At 50.5% G+C, this 12789-nt stretch overlaps 2 non-coding genes across 2 annotated transcripts; both read left to right on the forward strand.

The window, feature by feature from the left end:
- Positions 1-1174: 1174 nt before the first annotated feature.
- Positions 1175-1248, forward strand: TRNAN-GUU (transfer RNA asparagine (anticodon GUU)). Its single transcript has one exon. It is a non-coding gene; the product is annotated as a tRNA-Asn (tRNA).
- A 664-nt stretch (positions 1249-1912) lies between these two features.
- On the forward strand, positions 1913-1986 carry TRNAN-GUU (transfer RNA asparagine (anticodon GUU)). The gene has a single exon. It is a non-coding gene; the product is annotated as a tRNA-Asn (tRNA).
- Positions 1987-12789: the final 10803 nt, after the last annotated feature.

Below are 12789 nucleotides of genomic sequence, written 5' to 3' on the forward strand. Positions count from 1 at the left end.
GGCCGAATCGGCTGGCGCGATCAACTGTTAAGCAAAAGGTTGGAGGTTCGAGCCCTCCCGAGGGCGGTGTGCCACTTTTTTTTTTCGTTGCGCTTATACCTTTGGAAAAATGTTCTGATGGTGGTGAGAGTGGAGCACGACTGTTTCCGTGGCAGAATCGGCTAGCGCGGTCAACTGTTAACCAAAAGGTTGGAGGTTCGAGCCCTCCCGAGAGCAGCGTGTCTCTTTTTTTCTTTGCGCTGATACCTTTGGAAAAATGTTCTGATGGTGGTGAGAGTGGAGCATGACTGTTTCCGTGGCAGAATCGGCTAGCGCGATCAACTGTTAACCAAAAGGTTGGAGGTTCGAGCTTTCCCGAGAGCGGTGTGTCTCTTTTTTTCTTTGCGCTGATACCTTTGGAAAAATGTTCTGATGGTGGTGAGAGTGGAGCATGACTGTTTCCGTGGCAGAATCGGCTAGCGCGATCAACTGTTAACCAAAAGGTTGGAGGTTCGAGCTTTCCCGAGAGCGGTGTGTCTCTTTTTTTCTTTGCGCTGATAGCTTTGTAGAAATGTTCTGACGGTGGTGAGAGTGGAGCACGACTGTTTCCGTGGCCGAATCGGCTGGCGCGATCAACTGTTACGCAAAAGGTTGGAGGTTCGAGCCCTCCCGAGGGCGGTGTGCCACTTTTTTTTCGTTGCGCTGATACCTTTGGAAAAATGTTCTGATGGTGGTGAGAGTGGAGCATGACTGTTTCCGTGGCAGAATCGGCTAGCGCGATCAACTGTTAACCAAAAGGTTGGAGGTTCGAGCTTTCCCGAGAGCGGTGTGTCTCTTTTTTTCTTTGCGCTGATAGCTTTGTAGAAATGTTCTGACGGTGGTGAGAGTGGAGCACGACTGTTTCCGTGGCCGAATCGGCTGGCGCGATCAACTGTTAAGCAAAAGGTTGGAGGTTCGAGCCCTCCCGAAGGCGGTGTGCCACTTTTTTTTTCGTTGCGCTGATACCTTTGGAAAAATGTTGTGATGGTGGTGAGAGTGGAGCACGACTGTTTCCGTGGCAGAATCGGCTAGCGCGGTCAACTGTTAACCAAAAGGTTGGAGGTTCGAGCCCTCCTGAGAGCAGCGTGTCTCTTTTTTTCTTTGCGCTGATACCTTTGGAAAAATGTTCTGATGGTGGTGAGAATGGAGCACGACTACCTTCGTGACGCAATTGGCTAGCGCGTTTGGCTGTTAACCAAAAGGTTGGAGGTTCGAGCCCTCCCGAGAGCGGTGTGTCTCTTTTTTTTCTTTGCGCTGATAGCTTTGGAGAAATGTTCTGACGGTGGTGAGAGTGGAGCACGACTGTTTCCGTGGCAGAATCGGCTAGCGCGATCAACTGTTAAGCAAAAGGTTGGAGGTTCGAGCCCTCCAGAGAGCGGTGTGTCTCTTTTTTTTCTTTGCGCTGATACCTTTGGAAAAATGTTCTGATGGTGGTGAGAGCGGAGCATGACTGTTTCCGTGGCAGAATCGGCTAGCGCGATCAACTGTTAACCAAAAGGTTGGAGGTTCGAGCTTTCCCGAGAGCGGTGTGTCTCTTTTTTTCTTTGCGCTGATAGCTTTGTAGAAATGTTCTGACGGTGGTGAGAGTGGAGCACGACTGTTTCCGTGGCCGAATCGGCTGGTGCGATCAACTGTTAAGCAAAAGGTTGGAGGTTCGAGCCCTCCCGAGGGCGGTGTGCCACTTTTTTTTCGTGACGCTGATACCTTTGGAAAAATGTTCTGATGGTGGTGAGAGTGGAGCACGACTGTTTCCGTGGCAGAATCGGCTTGCGCGGTCAACTGTTAACCAAAAGGTTGGAGGTTCGAGCACTCCCGAGAGCAGCAAGTCTCTTTTTTTCTTTGCGCTGATACCTTTGGAAAAATGTTCTGATGGAGGTGAGAATGGAGCACGACTACCTTCGTGACGCAATTGGCTAGCGCGTTTGGCTGTTAACCAAAAGGTTGGAGGTTCGAGCCCTCCCGAGAGCGGTGTGTCTCTTTTTTTCTTTGCGCTGATAGCTTTGGAGAAATGTTCTGACTGTGGTGAGAGTGGAGCACGACTGTTTCCGTGGCAGAATCGGCTAGCGCGATCAACTGTTAAGCAAAAGGTTGGAGGTTCGAGCCCTCCAGAGAGCGGTGTGTCTCTTTTTTTTTCTTTGCGCTGATACCTTTGGAAAAATGTTCTGATGGTGGTGAGAGTGGAGCATGACTGTTTCCGTGGCAGAATCGACTAGCGCGATCAACTGTTAACCAAAAGGTTGGAGGTTCGAGCTTTCCCGAGAGCGGTGTGTCTCTTTTTTTCTTTGCGCTGATAGCTTTGTAGAAATGTTCTGACGGTGGTGAGAGTGGAGCACGACTGTTTCCGTGGCGCAATCTGCTATTGCATCGGCTGTTAAGCAAAACGGTGGAGGTTCAAGCCCTCCGGAGAGCGGTGTGTCTCTTGTTTTTCTTTGCGCTGATAGCTTTGGAGAAATGTTCTGATGGTGGTGAGAGTGGAGCACGACTGTTTCCATGGCAAAATCGGCTAGCGCGATGAACTGTTAACCAAAAGGCCGGAGGTTCGAGCCCTCCCGAGAGCGGTGTGTCTCTTTTTGTTCTTTGCGCTGATATCTTTTGAGAATTGTTCTGACGGTGGTGAGAGTGGAGCACGACTGTTTCCGTGGCAGAATCGGCTAGCGCGATCAACTGTTAACCAAAAGGTTGGAGGTTCGAGCCCTCCGGAGAGCGGTGTGTCTCTTTTTTTTTCTTTGCGCTGATACCTTTGGAAAAATGTTCTGATGGTGGTGAGAGTGGAGCACGACTACCTCCGTAACGCAATTGGCTAGCACGTTCGGCTGTTAACTAAAAGGTTGGAGGTTCGAGTCCTCCCGAGAGCAGTGTGTCTCTTTTTTTTTCTTTGCGCTGATAGCTTTGGAGAAATGTTCTGACGGTGGTGAGAGTAGAGCTCGACTATCTCCTTGGCGCAATTGGCTAGCGCGATCAGCTGTTAACTAAAAGGTTGGAGGTTCGAGCCCTCCCATGAGCGGTGTGTCGCTTTTTTCTTTGCACTGATATCTCTGGAGAAGTGTTCTGACCGTGGTGAGAGTGGAGCACGACTGTCTCCGTGGCGCAATCTGCTATTGCGTCGGCTGTTAAGCAAAAGGTTGGAGGTTCAAGCCCTCCGGAGAGTGGTGTGTCTCTTTTTTTGCTTTGCGCTGATAGCTTTGGAGAAATGTTCTGACGGTGGTGAGAGTGGTGCGCGACTGTTTCCGTGGCAGAATAGGCTAGCGCGATCAACTGTTAACCAAAAGGTTGGAGGTTCGAGCCCTCTCGAGAGCGGTGTGTCTCTTTTTTTCTTTGCGCTGATATCTTTGGAGAAGTGTTCTGACCGTGGTGGGAGTGGAGCACGACTACCTCCGTGACGCAATTGGCTAGCGCGTTCGGCTGTTCACCAAAAGATTGGAGGTTCGAGCCCTCCCGAGGGCGGTGTGTCTCTTTTTTCTTTGCGCTGATAGATTTGGAGAAATGTTCTGACTGTGGTGAGAGTAGAGCATGACTATCTCCTTGGAGCAATTGGCTAGCGCAATCGGCTGTTAACCAAAAGGTTGGAGGTTCGAGCCCTCTCATGAGCAGTGTGTCGGTTTTTTTTCTTGGCACTGATATCTTTGGAGAAGTGTTCTGACCATGGTGAGAGTGGAGCACGACTGTCTCCGTTGCGCAATTGGCTAGCGCGTGGGGCTGTTAACCAAAAGGTTGGAGTTTCGAGCCCTCCCGAGAGCGGTGTGTCTCTTTTTTTTTCTTTGCGCTGATAGCTTTGTAGAAATGTTCTGACGGTAGTAAGAGTGGAGCACGACTGTTTCCGTGGCAGGATCGGCTAGCACGATCAACTGTTAAGCAAAAGGTTGGAGGTTCGAGCCCTCCGGAGAGCGGTGTGTCTATTTTTTTTTTCTTTGCGCTGATACCTTTGGAAAAATGTTCTGATGGTGGTGAGAGTGGAGCACGAATACCTTCGTGACGCAATTGGCTAGCGCGTTCGGCTGTTAACCCAAAGGTTGGAGGTTCGAGTCTTCTTGAGAGCGGTGTGTCTCTTTTTTCTTTGCGCTGATAGTTTTGGAGAAATGTTCTGACTGTTGTGAGAGTAGAGGACGACTATCTCCTCGGCGGAATTGGCTAGCGCGATCGGCTGTTAACCAAAAGGTTGGAGGTTCGAGCCCTCCCATGAGCAGTGCGTCGTTTTTTTTCTTGGCACTGATATCTTTGGAGAAGTGTTCTGACCGTGGTGTAAGTGGAGCACGACTGTCTCCGTGGCGATATTGGCTACCACGTTGGGCTGTTAACCAAAAGGTTGGAGGCTCGAAACCTCCCATGAGGGGTGTGTCTCTTTTTTTCTTTGCGCTGATACCTTTGGAAAAATGTTCTGAATGTGGTGATAGTGAAGCACGATTACCTTCGTGAGGTAATAGGCTAGCGCTTTCGGCTGTTAACCAAAAGGTTGTAGGTTCGAGCCCTCCCGAGAGCAGCGTGTCTCTTTTTTTTCTTTGCACTGATAGTTTTGGAGAAGCGTTCTGACGGTGGTGAGAGTGGAGCGCGGTTGGGTCCGTGGTGCAATGGCTAGCGCGATCGGATCTTAACCAAAAGGTTGGAGGTTCGAGCCCTCCCATGAGCAGTGTGTCGCTTTTTTTCTTTGCACTGATATCTCCGGAGAAGTGTTCTGACCGTGGTGAGAGTGGAGCACGACTGTCTCCGTGGCGCCATTGGCTAGCGCGTTCGGCTGTTAACCAAAAGGTTGGAGGTTCGAGCCCTCCCGAGAGCGGTGTGTCTCTTTTTTTTCTTTGCGCTGATAGCTTTGGAGAAATGTTCTGATGGTGGTGAGAGTAGAGCACGACTATCTCCTTGGCGCAATTGGCTAGCGCGATCGGCTGTTAACCAAAAGGTTGGAGGTTCGAGCCCTCCCATGAGCAGTGTGTCGCTTTTTTTCTTTGCACTGATATCTTCGGAGAAGTGTTCTGACCGTGGTGAGAGTGGAGCACGACTGTCTCCGTGGCGCCATTGGCTAGCGCGTTCGGCTGTTAACCAAAAGGTTGGAGGTTCGAGCCCTCCCGAGAGCGGTGTGTCTCTTTTTTTTCTTTGCGCTGATAGCTTTGGAGAAATGTTCTGACGGTGGTGAGAGTGGAGCACGACTGTTTCCGTGGCAGAATCGGCTAGCGCGATCAACTGTTAAGCAAAAGGTTGGAGGTTCGAGCCCTCCAGAGAGCGGTGTGTCTCTTTTTTTTTCTTTGCGCTGATACCTTTGGAAAAATGTTCTCATGGTGGTGAGAGTGGAGCACGAATACCTTCGTGACGCAATTGGCTAGCGCGTTCGGCTGTTAACCCAAAGGTTGGAGGTTCGAGTCTTCTTGAGAGCGGTGTGTCTCTTTTTTCTTTGCGCTGATAGTTTTGGAGAAATGTTCTGACTGTTGTGAGAGTAGAGGACGACTATCTCCTCGGCGGAATTGGCTAGCGCGATCGGCTGTTAACCAAAAGGTTGGAGGTTCGAGCCCTCCCATGAGCAGTGCGTCGCTTTTTTTTCTTGGCACTGATATCTTTGGAGAAGTGTTCTGACCGTGGTGTAAGTGGAGCACGACTGTCTCCGTGGCGATATTGGCTACCACGTTGGGCTGTTAACCAAAAGGTTGGAGGCTCGAAACCTCCCATGAGGGGTGTGTCTCTTTTTTTCTTTGCGCTGATACCTTTGGAAAAATGTTCTGAATGTGGTGATGGTGAAGCACGATTACCTTCGTGAGGTAATAGGCTAGCGCTTTCGGCTGTTAACCAAAAGGTTGTAGGTTCGAGCCCTCCCGAGAGCAGTGTGTCTCTTTTTTTTCTTTGCACTGATAGTTTTGGAGAAGCGTTCTGACGGTGGTGAGAGTGGAGCGCGGTTGGGTCCGTGGTGCAATGGCTAGCGCGATCGAATCTTAACCAAAAGGTTGGAGGTTCTAGCCCTCCCATGAGCAGTGTGTCGCTTTTTTTCTTTGCACTGATATCTTCGGAGAAGTGTTCTGACCGTGGTGAGAGTGGAGCACGACTGTCTCCGTGGCGCCATTGGCTAGCGCGTTCGGCTGTTAACCAAAAGGTTGGAGGTTCGAGCCCTCCCGAGAGCGGTGTGTCTCTTTTTTCTTTGCGCTGATAGCTTTGGAGAAATGTTCTGATGGTGGTGAGAGTAGAGCACGACTATCTCCTTGGCGCAATTGGCTAGCGCGATCGGCTGTTAACCAAAAGGTTGGAGGTTCGAGCCCTCCCATGATCGGTGTGTCGCTTTTTTTCTTTGCACTGATATCTTTGGAGAAGTGTTCTGACCGTGGTGAGAGTGGAGCACGACTACCTTTGTGACGCAATTGGCTAGCGCGTTCGGCTGTTTACCAAAAGATTGGAGGTTCGAGCCCTCCCGAGAGCGGTGTGTCTCTTTTTTTTTCTTTGCGCTGATAGCTTTGGAGAAATGTTCTGCTGGTGATGAGAGTGGAGCACGACTGTCTCTGTGGCGCAATCCGCTAGTGCGTAGGCTGTTAACCAAAAGTTTGGAGGTTCGAGTCCTCCCGAGAGCGGTGTGTCTCTTTTTTTTTCTTTGCGCTGATACCTTTGGAAAAATGTTCTGATGGTGGTGAGAGTGAAGCACGACTGTTTCCGTGGCAGAATCGGCTAGCGCGATCAACTGTTAACCAAAAGGTTGTAGGTTCGAGCCCTCCCGAGAGCAGTGTGTCTCTTTTTTTTCTTTGCACTGATAGCTTTGGAGAAACGTTCTTACGGTGGTGAGAGTGGAGCGCGGTTGGGTCCGTGGTGCAATGGCTAGCGCGATCAGCTCTTAACCAAAAGGTTGGAGGTTCGAGCCCTCCCATGAGCAGCGTGTCGCTTTTTTTCTTTGCACTGATATCTTTGGAGAAGTGTTCTGACCGTGGTGAGAGTGGAGCATGACTGTCTCCGTGGCGCAATCTGCTATTGCGTCGGCTGTTAAGCAAAAGGTTGGAGGTTCAAGCCCTCCGGAGAGCGGTGTGTCTCTTTTTTTTTGCTTTGCGCTGATAGCTTTGGAGAAATGTTCTGACGGTGGTGAGAGTGGTGCGCGACTGTTTCCATGGCAGAATTGGCCAGCGCGATCAACTGTTAACCAAAAGGTTGGAGGTTCGAGCCCTCCAGAGAGCGGTGTGTCTCTTTTTTTTCTTTGCGCTGATATCTTTGGAGAAGTGTTCTGACCGTGGTGAGAGTGGAGCACGACTGTCTCCGTTGCGCAATTGGCTAGCGCGTGGGGCTGTTAACCAAAAGGTTGGAGTTTCGAGCCCTCCCGAGAGCGGTGTGTCTCTTTTTTTTTCTTTGCGCTGATAGCTTTGTAGAAATGTTCTGACGGTAGTAAGAGTGGAGCACGACTGTTTCCGTGGCAGGATCGGCTAGCACGATCAACTGTTAAGCAAAAGGTTGGAGGTTCGAGCCCTCCGGAGAGCGGTGTGTCTATTTTTTTTTCTTTGCGCTGATACCTTTGGAAAAATGTTCTGATGGTGGTGAGAGTGGAGCACGAATACCTTCGTGACGCAATTGGCTAGCGCGTTCGGCTGTTAACCCAAAGGTTGGAGGTTCGAGTCTTCTTGAGAGCGGTGTGTCTCTTTTTTCTTTGCGCTGATAGTTTTGGAGAAATGTTCTGACTGTTGTGAGAGTAGAGGACGACTATCTCCTCGGCGGAATTGGCTAGCGCGATCGGCTGTTAACCAAAAGGTTGGAGGTTCGAGCCCTCCCATGAGCAGTGCGTCGTTTTTTTTCTTGGCACTGATATCTTTGGAGAAGTGTTCTGACCGTGGTGTAAGTGGAGCACGACTGTCTCCGTGGCGATATTGGCTACCACGTTGGGCTGTTAACCAAAAGGTTGGAGGCTCGAAACCTCCCATGAGGGGTGTGTCTCTTTTTTTCTTTGCGCTGATACCTTTGGAAAAATGTTCTGAATGTGGTGATAGTGAAGCACGATTACCTTCGTGAGGTAATAGGCTAGCGCTTTCGGCTGTTAACCAAAAGGTTGTAGGTTCGAGCCCTCCCGAGAGCAGCGTGTCTCTTTTTTTTCTTTGCACTGATAGTTTTGGAGAAGCGTTCTGACGGTGGTGAGAGTGGAGCGCGGTTGGGTCCGTGGTGCAATGGCTAGCGCGATCGGATCTTAACCAAAAGGTTGGAGGTTCGAGCCCTCCCATGAGCAGTGTGTCGCTTTTTTTCTTTGCACTGATATCTCCGGAGAAGTGTTCTGACCGTGGTGAGAGTGGAGCACGACTGTCTCCGTGGCGCCATTGGCTAGCGCGTTCGGCTGTTAACCAAAAGGTTGGAGGTTCGAGCCCTCCCGAGAGCGGTGTGTCTCTTTTTTTTCTTTGCGCTGATAGCTTTGGAGAAATGTTCTGATGGTGGTGAGAGTAGAGCACGACTATCTCCTTGGCGCAATTGGCTAGCGCGATCGGCTGTTAACCAAAAGGTTGGAGGTTCGAGCCCTCCCATGAGCAGTGTGTCGCTTTTTTTCTTTGCACTGATATCTTCGGAGAAGTGTTCTGACCGTGGTGAGAGTGGAGCACGACTGTCTCCGTGGCGCCATTGGCTAGCGCGTTCGGCTGTTAACCAAAAGGTTGGAGGTTCGAGCCCTCCCGAGAGCGGTGTGTCTCTTTTTTTTCTTTGCGCTGATAGCTTTGGAGAAATGTTCTGACGGTGGTGAGAGTGGAGCACGACTGTTTCCGTGGCAGAATCGGCTAGCGCGATCAACTGTTAAGCAAAAGGTTGGAGGTTCGAGCCCTCCAGAGAGCGGTGTGTCTCTTTTTTTTTCTTTGCGCTGATACCTTTGGAAAAATGTTCTCATGGTGGTGAGAGTGGAGCACGAATACCTTCGTGACGCAATTGGCTAGCGCGTTCGGCTGTTAACCCAAAGGTTGGAGGTTCGAGTCTTCTTGAGAGCGGTGTGTCTCTTTTTTCTTTGCGCTGATAGTTTTGGAGAAATGTTCTGACTGTTGTGAGAGTAGAGGACGACTATCTCCTCGGCGGAATTGGCTAGCGCGATCGGCTGTTAACCAAAAGGTTGGAGGTTCGAGCCCTCCCATGAGCAGTGCGTCGCTTTTTTTTCTTGGCACTGACATCTTTGGAGAAGTGTTCTGACCGTGGTGTAAGTGGAGCGCGACTGTCTCCGTGGCGATATTGGCTACCACGTTGGGCTGTTAACCAAAAGGTTGGAGGCTCGAAACCTCCCATGAGGGGTGTGTCTCTTTTTTTCTTTGCGCTGATACCTTTGGAAAAATGTTCTGAATGTGGTGATGGTGAAGCACGATTACCTTCGTGAGGTAATAGGCTAGCGCTTTCGGCTGTTAACCAAAAGGTTGTAGGTTCGAGCCCTCCCGAGAGCAGTGTGTCTCTTTTTTTTCTTTGCACTGATAGTTTTGGAGAAGCGTTCTGACGGTGGTGAGAGTGGAGCGCGGTTGGGTCCGTGGTGCAATGGCTAGCGCGATCGAATCTTAACCAAAAGGTTGGAGGTTCGAGCCCTCCCATGAGCAGTGTGTCGCTTTTTTTCTTTGCACTGATATCTTCGGAGAAGTGTTCTGACCGTGGTGAGAGTGGAGCACGACTGTCTCCGTGGCGCCATTGGCTAGCGCGTTCGGCTGTTAACCAAAAGGTTGGAGGTTCGAGCCCTCCCGAGAGCGGTGTGTCTCTTTTTTCTTTGCGCTGATAGCTTTGGAGAAATGTTCTGATGGTGGTGAGAGTAGAGCACGACTATCTCCTTGGCGCAATTGGCTAGCGCGATCGGCTGTTAACCAAAAGGTTGGAGGTTCGAGCCCTCCCATGATCGGTGTGTCGCTTTTTTTCTTTGCACTGATATCTTTGGAGAAGTGTTCTGACCGTGGTGAGAGTGGAGCACGACTACCTTTGTGACGCAATTGGCTAGCGCGTTCGGCTGTTTACCAAAAGATTGGAGGTTCGAGCCCTCCCGAGAGCGGTGTGTCTCTTTTTTTTTCTTTGCGCTGATAGCTTTGGAGAAATGTTCTGCTGGTGATGAGAGTGGAGCACGACTGTCTCTGTGGCGCAATCCGCTAGTGCGTAGGCTGTTAACCAAAAGTTTGGAGGTTCGAGTCCTCCCGAGAGCGGTGTGTCTCTTTTTTTTTCTTTGCGCTGATACCTTTGGAAAAATGTTCTGATGGTGGTGAGAGTGAAGCACGACTGTTTCCGTGGCAGAATCGGCTAGCGCGATCAACTGTTAACCAAAAGGTTGTAGGTTCGAGCCCTCCCGAGAGCAGTGTGTCTCTTTTTTTTCTTTGCACTGATAGCTTTGGAGAAACGTTCTTACGGTGGTGAGAGTGGAGCGCGGTTGGGTCCGTGGTGCAATGGCTAGCGCGATCAGCTCTTAACCAAAAGGTTGGAGGTTCGAGCCCTCCCATGAGCAGCGTGTCGCTTTTTTTCTTTGCACTGATATCTTTGGAGAAGTGTTCTGACCGTGGTGAGAGTGGAGCATGACTGTCTCCGTGGCGCAATCTGCTATTGCGTCGGCTGTTAAGCAAAAGGTTGGAGGTTCAAGCCCTCCGGAGAGCGGTGTGTCTCTTTTTTTTTGCTTTGCGCTGATAGCTTTGGAGAAATGTTCTGACGGTGGTGAGAGTGGTGCGCGACTGTTTCCATGGCAGAATTGGCCAGCGCGATCAACTGTTAACCAAAAGGTTGGAGGTTCGAGCCCTCCAGAGAGCGGTGTGTCTCTTTTTTTTCTTTGCGCTGATACCTTTGGAAAAATGTTCTGATGGTGGTGAGAGTGGAGCATGACTGTTTCCGTGGCAGAATCGGCTAGCGCGATCAACTGTTAACCAAAAGGTTGGAGGTTCGAGCTTTCCCGAGAGCGGTGTGTCTCTTTTTTTCTTTGCGCTGATAGCTTTGTAGAAATGTTCTGACGGTGGTGAGAGTGGAGCACGACTGTTTCCGTGGCCGAATCGGCTGGCGCGATCAACTGTTAAGCAAAAGGTTGGAGGTTCGAGCCCTCCCGAGGGCGGTGTGCCACTTTTTTTTTCGTTGCGCTGATACCTTTGGAAAAATGTTCTGATGGTGGTGAGAGTAGAGCACGACTGTATCCGTGGCAGAATCGGCTAGCGCGGTCAACTGTTAACCAAAATGTTGGAGGTTCGAACCCTCCCGAGAGCAGCGTGTCTCTTTTTTTCTTTGCGCTGATACCTTTGGAAAAATGTTCTGATGGAGGTGAGAATGGAGCACGACAACCTTCGTGACGCAATTGGCTAGCGCGTTTGGCTGTTAACCAAAAGGTTGGAGGTTCGAGTCCTCCTGAGAGCGGTGTGTCTCTTTTTTTCTTTGCGCTGATAGCTTTGGAGAAATGTTCTGACTGTGGTGAGAGTAGAGCACGACTATCTCCGTGGCACGATTGGCTAGCGCGTTCGGCTGTTAACCAAAAGGTTGGAGGTTCGAGCCCTCCCGAGAGCGGTGTGTCTCTTTTTTTTCTTTGCGCTGATAGCTTTGGAGAAATGTTCTGATGGTGGTGAGAGTAGGGCACGACTATCTCCTCTGCGCAATTGGCTAGCGCGATCGGCTGTTAACCAAAAGGTTGGAGGTTCGAGCCCTCCCATGAGCAGTGTGTCGCTTTTTTTCTTTGCACTGATATCTTCGGAGAAGTGTTCTGACCGTGGTGAGAGTGGAGCACGACTGTCTCCGTGGCGCCATTGGCTAGCGCGTTCGGCTGTTAACCAAAAGGTTGGAGGTTCGAGCCCTCCCGAGAGCGGTGTGTCTCTTTTTTTTCTTTGCGCTGATAGCTTTGGAGAAATGTTCTGACGGTGGTGAGAGTGGAGCACGACTGTTTCCGTGGCAGAATCGGCTAGCGCGATCAACTGTTAAGCAAAAGGTTGGAGGTTCGAGCCCTCCAGAGAGCGGTGTGTCTCTTTTTTTTTCTTTGCGCTGATACCTTTGGAAAAATGTTCTGATGGTGGTGAGAGTGGAGCATGACTGTTTCCGTGGCAGAATCGGCTAGCGCGATCAACTGTTAACCAAAAGGTTGGAGGTTCGAGCTTTCCCGAGAGCGGTGTGTCTCTTTTTCTTTGCGCTGATAGCTTTGTAGAAATGTTCTGACGGTGGTGAGAGTGGAGCACGACTGTTTCCGTGGCCGAATCGGCTGGCGCGATCAACTGTTAAGCAAAAGGTTGGAGGTTCGAGCCCTCCCGAGGGCGGTGTGCCACTTTTTTTTTCGTTGCGCTGATACCTTTGGAAAAATGTTCTGATGGTGGTGAGAGTGGAGCACGACTGTTTCCGTGGCAGAATCGGCTAGCGCGGTCAACTGTTAACCAAAATGTTGGAGGTTCGAGCCCTCCCGAGAGCAGCGTGTCTCTTTTTTTCTTTGCGCTGATACCTTTGGAAAAATGTTCTGATGGAGGTGAGAATGGAGCACGACAACCTTCGTGACGCAATTGGCTAGCGCGTTTGGCTGTTAACCAAAAGGTTGAAGGTTCGAGTCCTCCTGAGAGCGGTGTGTCTCTTTTTTTCTTTGCGCTGATTGCTTTAGAGAAATGTTCTGACTGTGGTGAGAGTAGAGCACGACTATCTCCGTGGCACGATTGGCTAGCGCGTTCGGCTGTTAACCAAAAGGTTGGAGGTTCGAGCCCTCCCGAGAGCGGTGTGTCTCTTTTTTTTCTTTGCGCTGATAGCTTTGGAGAAATGTTCTGATGGTGGTGAGAGTAGGGCACGACTATCTCCTCTGCGCAATTGGCTAGCGCGATCGGCTGTTACCCAAAAGGTTGGAGGTTCGAGCCCTCCCATGATCGGTGTGTCGCTTTTTTTCTTTGCACTGATATCTTT

The sequence above is a fragment of the Rhipicephalus microplus genome, unplaced genomic scaffold (genome assembly GCF_043290135.1).
Source record: "Rhipicephalus microplus isolate Deutch F79 unplaced genomic scaffold, USDA_Rmic scaffold_915, whole genome shotgun sequence".
In the NCBI taxonomy this organism is placed as follows: domain Eukaryota; kingdom Metazoa; phylum Arthropoda; class Arachnida; order Ixodida; family Ixodidae; genus Rhipicephalus; species Rhipicephalus microplus.